Source organism: Callospermophilus lateralis, assembly GCF_048772815.1.
Source record: "Callospermophilus lateralis isolate mCalLat2 chromosome 17 unlocalized genomic scaffold, mCalLat2.hap1 SUPER_17_unloc_1, whole genome shotgun sequence".
In the NCBI taxonomy this organism is placed as follows: domain Eukaryota; kingdom Metazoa; phylum Chordata; class Mammalia; order Rodentia; family Sciuridae; genus Callospermophilus; species Callospermophilus lateralis.
Window position 1 is genome coordinate 353,792 of NW_027510159.1, and position 16,379 is coordinate 370,170.

Here is a 16,379-nt window from a genome sequence, read left to right on the forward strand (position 1 = left end):
ATCTGTTGACTCAGTCTTTCTTGTGGAAATATTTGGGGTTTTGTAGGAACCACAAAATTGCTGATTCTCCCTCCTGCAAATACCTCAGGGAAGACCCAAAGATTCTGAAAAGCAAATCCAGGGTGGGTGCTCTCTCTGCATGGCAAATTTGGCATTAGACAAATGATGGAAAGGGACAGGAAGATAAGGTTGTTCATTTTTTTCTCTTCTGATGAATCATTCTAAGACCCAGTGTTTCTACTTGGCTTCACTAAAGTTATGTTGAATAAATGAGAAAGCACTTCTTTTTTGAGATATTGTGGCCAGATTAACAATGTATAACTTCATATTTATGCATTCACTTTGTTCACTCTCCACTGTGCTTTTATCCTTGTTGTATTTTTTTTCTAACTATACTCCATGAAAAATAAAAGCACTATCATGTGGGTTTGTCATTGGACTGTATTTTCCAGGAAATCAGTTCTAAAACAGAAGTTTCTCAAAGAAGAGAAAGACAGATAGACAAGATTCACCTCATAATTAGAGTTGAGTTTTAAAGAAAACATGCATATCTAATTATAGAATAGCATCACTTGCATGCCAATTCTTCCTTATTACACACGCTTGCCTTATGTGAAAGAAAGTACAGTATGGCAAAGGTCTGAATTTAAAAAAAAATAGAAAGAAAAAAACCATACTTTTAAAAAAAAACCTGTGTAGCATAATGTAAAACAAGAAACACTATCTTTGAATCCATGTGAATGTGGTAACAACAGAGTTTCATGAAAATAGTTGAATTAGTAGTTCAGAATGTTTCTATGAAGCAAATGCAGGTCCTGTTAGATTTACTGATGAATCTTACCAGATAAGATTCTTAACCAAATACTTTTCTCTCTTTTTGGAAGAAATTGTATTATTTGTAAGCATCTTCTTCTGAAAAATTGAAAAGAATAAATTTTTCTGGTCCTTCTGGTCCACATCAGCACAACACATCATTGAGTTGTTATGAACAGAGCAAGGAAGAACCAAGCCTGGAATGAGGGACACCCCTGGAGAGCACGTACAACTTCAGGCATAGCCGGGGCCTTTGGCTAAAGGCAGTTTCTGGGGTAAACTTGACTTTGTGCATGTACTAACCACCATTTCTAGCAACTCAACAAATGAGTGGTTAGCACTGGAGCTGTGTACCTGGTGTGTACCACATTATAGATATGTTCTCCCTCATAAGAATACAGTTATTTACATTGGTGATTTCAGAGGAAAAAAATCACCTGAGCAGTTACAGGTCTCCAACACATGACAGAATTGGAAGAGTCAGTGAGAGCTGGGCTTACCTGTGAGCAGAGGGTAATGCCCTCCAGGAGAATGTTACCCAGTGACTTTGGCCAGGGTGATTTGTCTTACGGGAGGTATCAGACCCTGGTGAAAAATGGAAAAACAACACAGGATCAGTTGTGCCTACCCAAGACAACAGAAATAGATTCCTCTTGAGAAAGTCCAGTGGAGAAAATAAATGGAAGATGCTATGCAGTAATCAAATACACTTTTTAAAAATAAGAATTTATGATGAAAACTTAAGGTCTCCCAGGGTTTTGTTTCATTGTGTGTGTGTGTGTGTGTGTGTGTGTGTGTGTGTGTGTGTTTCAAACCTTTAATAATGTGGGCTGGGAACAGAGTGTTCCTAATATTTTCTCCTGACAAATTATAAGGGAATATAATTATTAGACAGCCAATAAGGGTATTAAGTAATTATGTCTTGTGCAAATATAAGTAAAAAAATTCTAAAAAAAATTAAATTAGAGTGTTAAGTGTGTAATAGAACTATGATTAAAACTCATGTATCTCTGATGTGGAAGGGATACATCATTAGATTGCTTCACTCTTGTGACTATTTCACAAATATTAAACTTCCTAAGGAATACATACTTGCTTACTAAACACAAAAGAAATCATCACTGCTGATCTCTTGCACAGACTTTCTGAAATTTTATATATTTGGGATTAGACTCCTGACTGTTAAGGTTCTGCTCTCTCACCAACTATGAGAGTCTTAGCTGCAAGAATACCCTCCTCATCTTTCTTATCCTATGCTGAGAGTTCTCTAGTTTTCCTTGGGGTGTCATGTCACGAATCTTCCCTTTAATATTTGGGTTTTCATTTGCCCCCATGCCATTACTTGTACCATCCATATCAACATGGAATTGCCATGTGCCACGAAGCTTGATTAACTTGCCACCCAAGTAGTGCACAACCATGTATTTGGTTCCATGAACAAGAGAGAAGGGGAACCACAGCATGCAGAGAGATTCAGGCATTTGCAGAGACTTAGAGCTCTTACTTAGCAGGTGAGCCACAGCAACTTGGTTCTCAAAAATTTGCTAGAAAACAACTTTATTTCTTACAGAGGCATGACTGCTAAATAGCTCCTAACCAGACACTATTTACTTCTTACACACATCTCCATATAAACTTGCAGATTTTCCTGAGTATCAGCTTTTGTTTCACATCAACCCCAAATGTGCCTATGTTCTGGAATGTTCTACTATCATTTTTTCTTATTTGTTTTTGACCATTGAAATGACACACAGTGATTTGAGGTTTACCCATATACTACTTCTGTTTGTTGTTTTCACGACCAACAGACCTTACATATGCCAGATTTTCTGTCAATGATATGGTTATGCAATCCAAGGATTATATGATAACTTTTTAATAGTTGAACCTTAAGAAAACACATAAAAATTATCAAACACTATTTTTACTTTTTAAGTATAACTTTAATCATATTCTAGATGTTACATTTAGAAATATTTTCTGGCTGAGATGTTCCAACACTGAGAGAATAAGAGTTTTTGCTGTAAAAGACTATTCATTTCCTGAAAAAAAAAAGAGAATCATACGTTCTATAAAGACAGTTCTTATTTTTAAAAAAAAAGAATTAAAATATACCACTCAAAATTTCTGAAAGTTTATATTCAGAGAATTTTCTAAAGCAACCATTGGTTCATTGTCAACAGATAATGTGAAGAAGCTACCCAGATTTCTCAGCATGTCTGGATGCTGCTTCGGAGGTTTTAAAACATATTGTCAAAATGGTGGCTTCGGAGCTCTGGGGGAATCCATCTGCCATCTGTACACAATGTTGTGAGCACGGGAGAAAAACCAGCTGCCAGAGACGAGAGCAAGGCGGGCTCTTGTGTGGACAGAGACTTCACCAAGCTGCAGGTGCTCCTGCCTGCTCAGCAGCCACAGGAAGGGCCTGGTCTCTCTGCCAAGGTTGAAATTCCATGTCCATGACTCTAGCAGAAAAATTCATACTGACCAACCCAACACTGAAGTTAAACTGGCAAAATTCCCTTATTTGACACTCGAACAGGAACTTATTTGTTCAGTAGAAATGTATTTTACGGATCCAACATGGCGGCGGGCAGAGAGGCTTCGCTTTTAATGCACCCCCAGTGATGGGGTCATAAAGTCGCAAGGATAACTCTTGGATTCTATCAATGGAGATTCTCCTAGCAAAATTCCACTGAAGAGAGACCACCCAGGAGCTACTAGGATTTTTTTGAAGCATCTGTGTGACCCGGACGAGCGGGACCCTGCTACGAGACGCGGAGTTCCAGATCCACCAGCCACAGTTCGCACACCACAGGCACAGCTGCAGATCCGTCCACCCGCCTGCAGCCAAAGTGACTGGGTCCTGCTAGACGCCGAGACACAGCTTGGCAGGAAGAAGTCTTTAGCCAAGGCTCCACGAGCCAGGAGCTGAGGCGAACCGGGCCAGACCAGTCCCACCCCTCCCCTCGGACACTCCGGCAAGGAGCCTGGGGCCCGCAATAGCAGAGAGGTGACATCATCAGAGTTCGGCCAGCGGAATTCCTTCCCAGCAGAATCCACTTTAGCAGGTGTGTGACTCCCCATACTGATACAAGCAGCCAGGAAACTTCATTGACTTCTCAGGGGTCGTGTCCATAGGGAAGTAGAGGGGACCCCAGCCCCCCAGCCCCCCATATCACCAGCGGTGACCCCCAAGGTCTTAGCTGCCAGTTTACCACAGCACTGGGGCTTAAAAGGGACATGCAGTGGGGCTGCAAGTGTAACTAGATCTCTGGGGAATCACTTCTGGGGAACAGGACCTGGCTGGCAGGCTGACAGGAGGAAGGGGGTTAAGAGCTGGAGAAGTGAAATGGCTCTGGACTGACAAGTCTGAGAGACCCCCAGGAGACATCCTACAGAGATAGCTCTCGGCAGGTAGAGAGCAGACGCTCCGCTTGGAAGGCACAGCTCCGCCTACTGGAAGAGAAGAAGGTGGATCTCTAAGACTTTAATTTTTTTTTCTTTTTCTTTTTTTTTTTTTGTTGTTGTTGCTGTTGTTGATATTTTTTTTCTCTCCTTCTTCTCTCCCTGTTCCTTTCTCCCATTTTCCTTCTCTCTTTCTATCCCATTTCAAGTTTTATTGTTCTTTTCATTCCCCTCTAATCTATCTCTCCCTCTATCCTTTTTTCTTTTTAACAGCACCTTCATTCCCCTACCCCCCAACTCTCATCCCAAGCATTACATCTTCCATTGCGTGTAATTGTCTAAATGCAAATAGGTGAATGTCTCGAGGCTGTCTATATGACTCCTAAATACCTAGCTACTACCAACACCCTGACCCAATTGCCTGGTAGTATCCACCTTCAGTGAAGCAATCTTCTAAAGTAGCCAAGACATACTAACCATCGTACCACCAGAGCACCTAACCTAAACATATAGTCCTAAGAACAAACAGCAAATCATTATATGCATACAGAACCTAGAAGCCTTATATGAATTGAATGAATCAGCTTTAAAGTACAACAAAGCTCAACATTTCTAGGCATAATCTCCCACCGCAAAAGAGAGACAACAGAGATATACAAAGCCAAAACAAATGTATAGGAGAAAGCAGTTACAAGCAGTCAAACAGAGCTGGAAAGCAACGTGAACAATATGAAAAAACAAGGGGAAAAAGTGTTACAAACAACCCAGGACAACCTAAATATACAGGAGGACCTAGAAGAATCAGAAACATGGACAGGGAAAGAAATCAAGGCATACCTAATTCAGATGGAACGGAATATTAGAGAAGACATGAGATAGCAAATCCAAGCATTGAAAGTATATTTTGAAGAGGAACTAACCACACAAATTCAATCCGCAAAGAATGAGCTTTATCAGGAGATAGAGGTGTTAAAAAAAATCAAGCTGTAATCATAGAAATGCAAGAAACCGTAAGTCAGATTAAAAGCGCTAATGAGAATATTACAAACAGACTAGATCAAGTAGAAGTAAGAACATCAGATAATGAAGACAAAGTTTATCAACTTGAAAAGAATATAGTCAACACAGAAAAGATGCTGAAATCTCACGAGCAATCTATCCAAGAGATATGGGATCTCATCAAAAGACCAAATTTGAGAGTCATTGGGATAGAAGAAGGCACAGAGAATCAGTCCAAAGGAATGGATAGCTTACTAAATGAGATAATACTAGAAAACTTCCCAGAGATGAAAGATGGAATGGATTGCCAAATCCTGGAAGCTTACAGGACCCCAAACATCCAAAACCATAATAGACCAACTCCAAGACACATAATTATGAAGATATCTAACATACAGGACAAGGAGAGAACACTAAAAGCTACGAGAGAAAGGAGGCAGATTACATTTAGGGGTAAACCAATTAGGTTAACGACTGATTTTTCATCACAGACTTTGAAAGCGAGAAGATCCTGGAACAACGTATTTCAAACACTGAAAAATAATGGATTCCAACCAAGAATATTGCATCCAGCAAAACTAAGCTTCAGATTTGACAATGAAATTAAAATATTTCATGATAAACAAAAGCTAAAAGAATTCGCAGCCAGAAAACCAGCACTGCAAAGCATGTTGAGCAAAATATTACAAGAAGAGGAATTGAAAAATAGCGCCCAAAACTAACAGTGGGAGGTATCTCAGTAAAGGGGGAGAAAAATAACCAAAGAGGGAAAACTAGCCAACCTAAAATAAATAAATAAATAAACACGACTGGAAGTACAAACCATATTTCAATTGTAACCTTAAATGTTAATGGCTTAAATTCACCAATCAAGAGACATAGGCTAGTAACCTGGATTAAAAAAACATATCCAACAATATGCTGCCTTCAGAAGACTCATATGATAGGAAAAGACATACACAGACTGAAGGTGAAAGGTTGGGAAAAATCATACCACTCACATGGCCCTCGGAAGCAAGCAGGAGTGGCCATTCTCATATCGAATAAAGTCAACTTCAAACCTAAGGTAATCAAAAGGGATAAAGAAGGACAATATATACTGTTAAAAGAAACCATCCACCATCAAGACATAACAATTATCAATTTGTATGCACCAAACAATGGTGCTGCAACGTTCATAAAACAAACTCTCCTCAAGTTCAACAGTCAAATAGACCACAACACAATAATTATGGGGGACTTCAACACACCACTCTCGCCATTGGACACATCCTCTAGACAAAAGCTGAACAAAGAAACTATAAAACTCAATAACGCAATCAATAACCTAGACTTAACCGACATATATAGAATATATCAACCATCATCAAGTGGATACACATTCTTCTCAGCAGCACATGGATCCTACTCAAAGATAGACCAAATATTATGCTATAGGGCGACTCTCAGTAAATATAAAGGTGTGGAGATAATACCATGCACCATATCTGACCATAATGGAATGAAACTGGAAATCAATGATAAAAGAAGGAAGGAAAAATCCTGCATCAACTGGAAAATGAACAATATGTTACTGAATGATCAATGGGTTACAGAAGATATAAAGGAGAAAATTTAAAAATTCCTAGAGATAAACTACAATACAGACACAACATACCGGAATCTATGGGACACAATAAAAGCAGTTTTAAGAGGGAAATTCATTTCCTGGAGTTCATTCCTCAAAAAAAGAAAAAAACAACAAATAAATGAACTCACACTACATCTTAAAACCTTAGAAAAGGAAGAGCAAAACAACAGCAAATATAGCAGAAGACAAGAAATAATTAAAATCAGAGCGAAAATCAACGAAATTGAAACAAAAAAAACCATTGAAAAAATTGATAAAACTAAAATTTGGTTCTTTGAAAAAATTAATAAGATTACAGACCCTTAGCCATGCTAACGAAGAGAAGAAGAGAGAGAACGCAAATTACTAACATACAGGATGAAAAAGGCAATATCACAACAGACATTACAGAAATACAGAAGATAATTAAAAAGTATTTTGAAACCCTATATTCCAATAAAATAGAAGATAGTGAAGATATCAATAAATTTCTTAAGTCATATGATCTGCCCAGATTGAGTCAGGAAGACACACACAATTTAAACAGACCAATAACAAGAAAGAAATAGAAGAAGGCATGAAAAGTCTACCAACCAAGAAAAGCCCTTGACCGGATGGGTATACAGCGGAGTTTTACAAAACCTTCAAAGAAGAATTAATACCAATACTTTTCAAGCTATTTCAAGAAATAGAAAAAGAAGGAGCTCTTCCAAATTCATTCTATGAGGCCAACATAACCCTGATCCCAAAACCAGACAAAGACACTTCAAAGAAAGAAAACTATAGACCAATATCTCTAATGAACTTAGATGCAAAAATTCTCAATAAAATCCTGGCGAATCGAATGCAAAAGCATATCAAAAAAAATGTGCACCATGATCAAGTAGGATTCATCCCTGGGATGCAAGGCTGGTTCAATATACGGAAATCAATAAATGTTATTCACCACATAAATAGACTTAAAGATAAGAACCATATGATCATCTCGATAGATGCAGAAAAAGCATTTGACAAAGTACAGCATCCCTTTATGTTCAAAACACTAGAAAAACTAGGGATAACAGGAACTTACCTCAACATTGTAAAAGATATATATGTTAAGCCTCAGACTAACATCATTCTAAATGGAGAAAAACTGAAGGCATTCCCTCTAAAATCTGGAACTAGACAGGGATGCCCTCTCTCACCACTTCTATTCAATTTAGTTCTTGAAATACTAGCCAGAGCAATTAGACAGACAAAAGAAATTAAAGGCATTAAAAATAGGAAAAGAAGAACTTAAATTATTGCTATTTGCGGATGACATGATAATATACTTAACAGACCCAAAAGGGTCTACAAAGAAACTGCTAGAGTTAATAAATGAATTCAGCAAAGTGGCAGGATATAAAATCAACACGCATAAATCAAAGGCATTCCTGTATATCAGCAACAAAACTTCTGAAATGGAAATGAGGAAAACCATTCCATTCACAATATCCTCAAAAAAAAATAAAATAAAATACTTGGAAATCAACCTAACAAAAGAGGTGAAAGATTTATACAATGAAAACTACAGAACCCTAAAGAGAGAGATAGAAGAAGATCTTAGAAGATGGAAAAATGTACCCTGTTCATGGATAGGCAGAACTAACATTATCAAAATGGCGATATTACCCAAAGTTCTCTACAGGTTTAATGCGATGCCAATCAAAATCCCAATATCATTTCTTGTAGAAATAGATAAAGCAATCATGAAATTCATATGGAATAACAAAAGACCCAGAATAGCAAAAACAATTCTAAGCAGGAAGTGTGAATCTGGAGGTATAGCGATACCAGAGTTCAAACTGTACTACAAAGCAATAGTAACAAAAACAGCGTGGTACTGGTACCAAAACAGGCAGGTGGATCAATGGTACAGAATAGAGGACACAGAAACCAATCCACAAAATTACAACTTTCTTATATTTGATAAAGGGGCTAAAAGCATGCAATGGAGGAAGGATAGCATCTTAACAAATGGTGCTGGGAAAATTGGAAATCCATATGCAACAAAATGAAACTGAATCCCTTTCTCTCGCCATGCACAAAAGTTAACTCAAAATGGATCAAGGAGCTTGATATCAAATCAGAGACCCTGCACCTGATAGAAGAAAAAGTTGGCTCCGATCTACATATTGTGGGGTCAGGCTCCAAATTCCTTAATAGGACGCCCATAGCCCAAGAGTTAATAACAAGAATAAACAAATGGGACTTACTTAAACTAAAAAGTTTTTTCTCAGCAAGAGAAACAATAAGAGAAGTAAATAGGGAGCCTACATCCTGGGAACAAATCTTACTCCTCACACTTCAGATAGAGCCCTAATTTCCAGAATATACAAAGAACTCAAAAAATTAAACAATAAGATAACAAATAACCCAATCAACAAATGGGCCAAGGACCTGAACAGACACTTCTCAGAAGAGGACATACAATCAATCAATAATTACATGAAAAAATGCTCACCATCTCTAGCAGTCAGAGAAATGCAAATCAAAACCACCCTAAGATACCATCTCACTCCAGTAAGATTGGCAGCCATTAGGAAGTCAAACAATAACAAGTGCTGGCAAGGATGTGGGGAAAAGGGTACACTTGTACATTGCTGGTGGGACTGCAAATTGGTGTGGCCAATATGGAAAGCAGTATGGAGATTCCTGGGAAAGCTGGGAATGGAACCACCATTTGACCCAGCTATTGCCCTCCTCGGACTATTCCCTGAGGACCTTAAAAGAGCATACTATAGGGATACTGCCACATCAATGATCATAGCAGCACAATTCACAATAGCTAGACTGTGGAACCAACCTAGATGCCCTTCAATAGATGAATGGATAAAAAAAATGTGGCATCTATACACAATGGAGTATTATGCAGCACTAAAAAATGACAAAATCATGGAATTTGCAGGGAAATGGATGGCATTAGAGCAGATTATGCTAAGTGAAGCTAGCCAATCCTTAAAAAAACAAATGCCAAATGTCTTCTTTGATTTAAGGAGAGCAACTAAGAACTGAACAGGGGGAAAGAGCATGAGGAAAAGATTAACGTTAAACTGAGATGAGTGATGGGAGGGAAAGGGAGAGAGAAGGGAAATTGCATGGAAATGGAAGGAAACCCTCATTGTTATACGAAATCACATATATGAGGTTGTGAGGGGAAAGGGGTGGGGGAAGGGAGAGAATGGAACAACAACAGATGAGGTAGAGAGGGAAGATGGGAGGGGAGGGGAGTGGGGATAGTAGGGGATAGGAAAGACAGCAGAATACAACAGTCACTAATATGGCATTATGTACACATTGTGAATGTGTAACTGATGTGATTCTGCTATTTGTATTTGGGGTAAAAATGGAAATGCATAACTCACTTGAATCAAATGTATGAAAGATGAAAAAAATTTAAAAAAAAGAAATGTATTTTACCACAATAAACTGTAACTCCAAATATAACCTACTCAATTAGTATTTCCTTTTGGACTCAGTGTGGGCCTGAAGGACCCTGGCCACTAGGAACCAGGATCTATGAGGCAGGTTTGACATGTCGTATTCACTTACAGGATTAACACTTCTAAGTGTGCTTTTAGCTCTAGCATATGCTTTAAAATATTTTGCTGAATGATTATCTTAAGAGAAAAGAATTAATAATTCAAATAAAATGTCTTGTCTCAGTGGAATTAGTAGTGCCCCACAGTAAGTAAGCGTGCTCACTAGGCTCACTAATGCTTTTGTTTACACTCACCCAGTGACTTACAACAGATTTGTTCTTTGATTTTTATATTTGTGACTATCAAACCTCCTCAACTTCAATGACTGAAACTGGCATTAAGATTAAAGTGGGGAGTAAAAATTGCCACACTATGTTCTTCTTCTACAACATATAGGAAATAAACTCTAGGTTTTACAAGTGTACTTGTGTGTTGTTGAGTCAAAAGGAATAGGATAATATTAGCAAAGTAAATTGCAAAAGATGCACCCTATCTCATACACTAAAAATAAAGTTCCTGAAGTTCATAAAACTGGGAAAAAAATAGATGTGGAAAAAATCACCAATGTTGAAAAACCTTCTCATATAACCTGAATTGTTTCATCTGTTGCCCAGAATGTTCATTAACCAGTTGCCTACTTAGTTCCTGCTCATTTTAAATGTCTGAGAAAGATTTTAGAAAATAAATTATTTAGAATTGTAGTTATGTACAATGAAAATACAAACCAAAGATCTGTATGTGTATACACACACACATATTATGTAACATATATAACATGCATATTTATTTATGCTAAACATTATAATACACTATTCATAATTACTGTTTAAAACAATTATCTTGCTGAAGATGCAAGATAGCATTATTGTGAGCTTAATTAAATGATTCAGGCATGACTGCACAGACAGCTTGCCTGAAGTTTTCAGGATTTGGGAGTCAACTGTCAGTTACTTTAATCTGAATTCATTGCATTCATTATCATTCCTGTTATCACAGGATTTTACTGCATCTATATAAACTTTGATCTTTCACACAAATTGTATGAGTGAGCAGAGTTTAAATATCCACCTTTTATTAAATAATAAAAGTATAGCTGTCATTTCAACAAACAGGTGTCTTTGCCCTTTTGTATTGTTATAAAAAAAAAACGTGCCTTTAACTAGGTGGCTTAGAAACAACAAAAATTTGTTCCTCACAGTTCTAGAGGGTGAGAAGTTCTAGTCAAGGCACTGAAAGCTGTGGTGCCTGATGAGGTCCATAGTTCAAAGAACTATGCTGAAGAGACCTCTTCAAGCAGAAAGGGCAGGAAGCTCTGCAGCTTCTCTCCTAATGATGACTTTAAGGAGGGTTTTGCACTCATGGCCAAATCGCCTCCCCTAACCCCACTTTCAAAGGCCTTTACATTAGGAGAATGTGTGTGTGTGTGTGTGTGTGTGTGTGTGTGTGTGTGTATGAGAGAGAGAGAGAGAGAGAGAGGAGAGAGAGAAAGAGAAAGAGAGAAAGAGAGAGAGAAAATTGATTTCAGAGTATGAATTTATATGGGACACAAAAATTCAATCATGTCAAAATATCTGACATTATATTTGTAATTGATATGTTCTCTTAAATAGAAAATATTTAGGATGAGATCAGATACTTGGATAAGAATAAATAAGTTGGCATACATGAAACATTTCTTTATGTAACACAATAAAATTCCTTTTTATGGAATAAAGTATTTATGGGAAACTATAATCACAAAGACCTCATTGACAGACATTCCCCTTTACTTCGTAAGTAAAAATTCTAACTCAATTTTCTAACTCACTAATTTTCAAACTTTTGCTAGATTGCCATTTTTAAATATATGGAAATTATTTTTCCAATTTGGGTTTCTTTACAAAAAGCTATATACTTTGCAAGAGACATTCTGAACTCTATGATAAGCATCACAAAGAGACTGGTGATAAGGCACATTTGGATATAATTGTTCTTATAGGGTCAGTACTAGAGATGGAGGCATAGAAAAGCATTATAACTATGTTTCAAAATACAGACCATAAGTTTAATTTCATTTCAAACTTTCTGAGTCTGTTTTCTATCTGGCAAGTGAAAAAAAATGAAGAAATGATCAAAGGAAGAAAATTTATGTCTAAAGAACCTTGAAAATGTGTGGTTTTATCAAAATAATAACTTGATGTTTAATATTTTTTTCCGAGGTGGTACTAGAAATTGACCTATGGGTGCTTTGCCACTGAGATACATCCTCAGCCCTTTTTGTTAACTTTTTCTTATTTTGAAGCAGGGTCTCACTATGTTACTTAGGGTGTTGTGATGTTGCTGATTCTGGCCTTGAAATTCCCAAGTTACTGGGATTACAGAGAAATGTCACTTTCACCAGGTGTGATGTTTAAGTTTTAGGTGGAACTTTGCTTTGACTCTTTTATACAGAGGCTATATTAAACATTGTGTGAAAAACAATCATATGCACTTTTTAGAATTTCTATAAATATTGTTCCTTTTCCATTTTAAAATTGGGTGAAAATATAAATACATTCTAACTTTATCTTTTTGCTTATTCTTTATGATATCAATATGTTGACCTTTCAGATGTCAGAGTATCATTTAATATCTAGAAGATAATAGAATAGAAAATGCCTGAAAATTGTAGAATTGTTGACTGATGTTAAAAATATTTTCAATTAACCATTTTTGTTTGTCTTTAATAGATCAGAATTTAAATAATACATAAAACTTAAAATTCTGTGATGTTTGGTTGTCAAATTTAATAAAATTAAAAGCAAATGAATCTGTTCAAATGAAGCCAACACAGACTATCTATAGTTGGAAATATAGAACTGCAAAACTAAATTTTTGGATGCAGATATAGGCATTCTTCATAATTCTAAAACAAAAGAATAGTATCACAAATCTTAACTTTTAATGTCAATGGTTAAATTATATACATTTTCTTCTAGAGAAGAATTAAAAAAATCTCTAGATTCCACAACTGAGAGAAAATATATGATCTTTAACCTGAGTTTGACTTATTTCACTTCACATGATGGTCTCTAGTTTCACTCATTTTCCTGCAAATGACATACTTTTATTTTTCTTGGATAAAAATGAAAGTATGTCATTTGCAGGAAAATGGATAAAACTGCATTGTGTACATTTAACATGTTTTATTTTATCTATTTATCCACTGATGGACACTTAGGTTAGTTCTATAGTTGTGAATTGTGCTGCTACAAACATGGGTATGCATGAATCATTAAAGTAAGATGACTTTAATTCTATGGAATAAACACTAGGGAGTGGTACACATGGGTCATATAGTGGTTCCATGCCTAGTCTTCTGAGGAAATTCCATACTGATTTCCATAGTAGTTATACTAATTTACAATCCCACAAACAGTATAAAAGTGTTTCTTTATTTCCACATCCTCTTTAGCATTATTATTTCTATTCTTAAAGACTGATAGTTTGTGGGGTGTGGGATGAAATCCCAGTGTACTTTTAATTTATATTTCCCTAATTGTTAAAGATGTTGAACACCTTTCATATGTTTGTTGGCCATCTGTACTTCTTCCTTTGAGTGGTGTCTGTTTAATTTGTTTGCACGTTTATTAATTGGGTTATTTGATTTTTTGGTGTAAAGTTGCTTGAGTCCTTTATATAGTCTAGATATTAATCCTCTTTCGGAACAGTAGCTAGCAAAGATCTTATCCCACAGAGTAGTTTCTCTCTTTACATTCCTGATTATTTCCTTTGCTCTGCAGAAGCTTTTTAATTGATGTCATTCTATTTATTAGCTCTTGGCATTGTTTCCTGAACTTTAGGATTTCTATTGAGAAAGTCATTGCCTGTGCCTCTATGCTAAGTGTTGACCCTACACTTTCTTCTAGGAACAGCATTGTTGATCTATTCCCTAGGTCTCTGATCCACTTTGAGTTGATTTTTGTGCTGTGAGAGAGATAAGAGGCTAGTTTCATTCTTCTACATATGGATAACCAGTTTTCCCAGCATAATTTGTTTAAAAAGCTCTTTTTCTCCAAAGTATCTTTTTGGCACCTTTGTCAAGAATCGGATGACTATATCTGTGTGGGTTTGTCTCTGTGCCTTCTATTTTGTACTGCTGGTGTATGTGTCTGTTTTTATGACAGTTTTTTTTTTTTTTACTATAGTTCTGTGGTATAACTTGAAGTTAGTTATTATGATGCCTCCAGAATTGCTTTTTTTTGGCTTAGAATTTGCTTTGACTATTCTGGGTCTTTTATGCTTCCAAACGCATTTTAGAACTATTTTTTCCTCCAGTTCTGTGAAGTACTGACTAATTCATTTTTTAAGAAAAATAGCAAATACTCCAACATATAAATCTAAGACTAAGATGGTAAATAAGGGGGAAAAGACCATAAAATGTTAATCTAGGAAAGTGAGAGATTGAATGGAATAGGACACATGATAAAAAGTCTTGGTCATCCTTAAGTTTCAGGTTCATGAATTTAAATGAAGCCACTCACAGTAGATCTGTGTTTTTCTCTAGACATGTGTAGCTACGCAGGTGCTTCTGTGTAATAACAGCAAAGATTAAAAATACTGGAATTCTGGAATTATCAAAGAATGATCTTTTAGATCAGTTTAATGAAGTCAATGAAAAGAAAGTAATGAAGATAAAGACGTATGTGCAGACTGAATTTAATGTTTGCTTATGGAATTTATTCTACATAATGTGGGAAAATAGACATAAGCTGTGTGAGATACAGAGGCAAAGCAAGCTGGCTCTTTAAATTGGGTCCAGGTGAACTTGAAAAATTAGAACTGGAGAACTTTAAGAGATGAACTGGAAAGTAAATGGGGCCAATCAGAGTTTAGGATGCTTAAAGTTGGTATTAGAGAGGATTTGTTCTCACTGGTTGTGATGAGTTCTAGAGCAGGGTTTCTCAGCTTCAGCAGTCCTGAGGCTACACTACTCTTTGTATGTGGGGTCAGGTGGTACCCTGTGCAATGTAGGCTTTTTAGCAGCACCCTTACACATTGTCAATAGATGCCCAGGGTGGTCCTCCCTCCCAAGTCAGTTGTGAAGACAAAAAGTTCTCCAAACTTGCCCCTTTGGAGGGGCAAAGTTTCCCCAGATCAAGAACCACTGTTTTTGATGTGATCATGGGAGTGAGTGCAGAGATAAAATAAGGGTCAAGATCTTCCAGGATCTGGAGGCAAGAGATTTGGAATAACCATTTTCATGTGTATGTAATCATCAATAATTTAGAAAACAATGCTGTGGTTGAAAGTTAGAATAAAAAGCAGCTATCATGTTAACTACAAGGGAGTAATTTGGATTGTGATAGATATGATATCAAAATAAATAATAGGGAATAGTTTGTGATTTGTGTGATGAAATAAGAATTTTCAAGTAGGTGTTTCAAAAAGCCAAAAACAACAATAACAACAACAAAACAAAACAAAACAAAAAAAAAAAAAAAAAACAGATCGCAGTGAGGCTTAAACAGGCTAGCACACAAAGATCTTACCATGGTAAAAAATATATATATAACCAGAAGGTCAGTCCTCAGGGGAGATCACATTTAGGGTTAGAATAATAATTTTGTGGGTTTTTTTTTTATATATAACCAAAGCCTTTCTTACCAATTGATTCTTTTTAGGATAAACACTGCATTGCCATCCTTTGAAGAATCATGTTGTAAGATGTAGCTAAACCCAGACTTGGTCTCCATCATGGTCGAAGGGGCACTGTGACATACACTGGGATTTTCAGGATGTTACTTTTAAACCTACAAGTTTGTTGAGTATGTGATAATGTATGCGAGCTCTGTGAGTCTCAGCCTCATGTTCTAAGGATGGACTTCTCATGGGCACAACCTCTGTGTCAAAAGTTAAAATATTTATTGCACATGAATGCAACATGTTTACCATCAGTAACCGAATAAAAATAATTAAATTGAGAATACTATTGAATTTCAAACTAGGCTGCTTTCTAAAGAAGAGAGATACCCACATTCAGGTAATTATTTTACTTCACCTCTCCACAAGAGTTAATTTTTCTT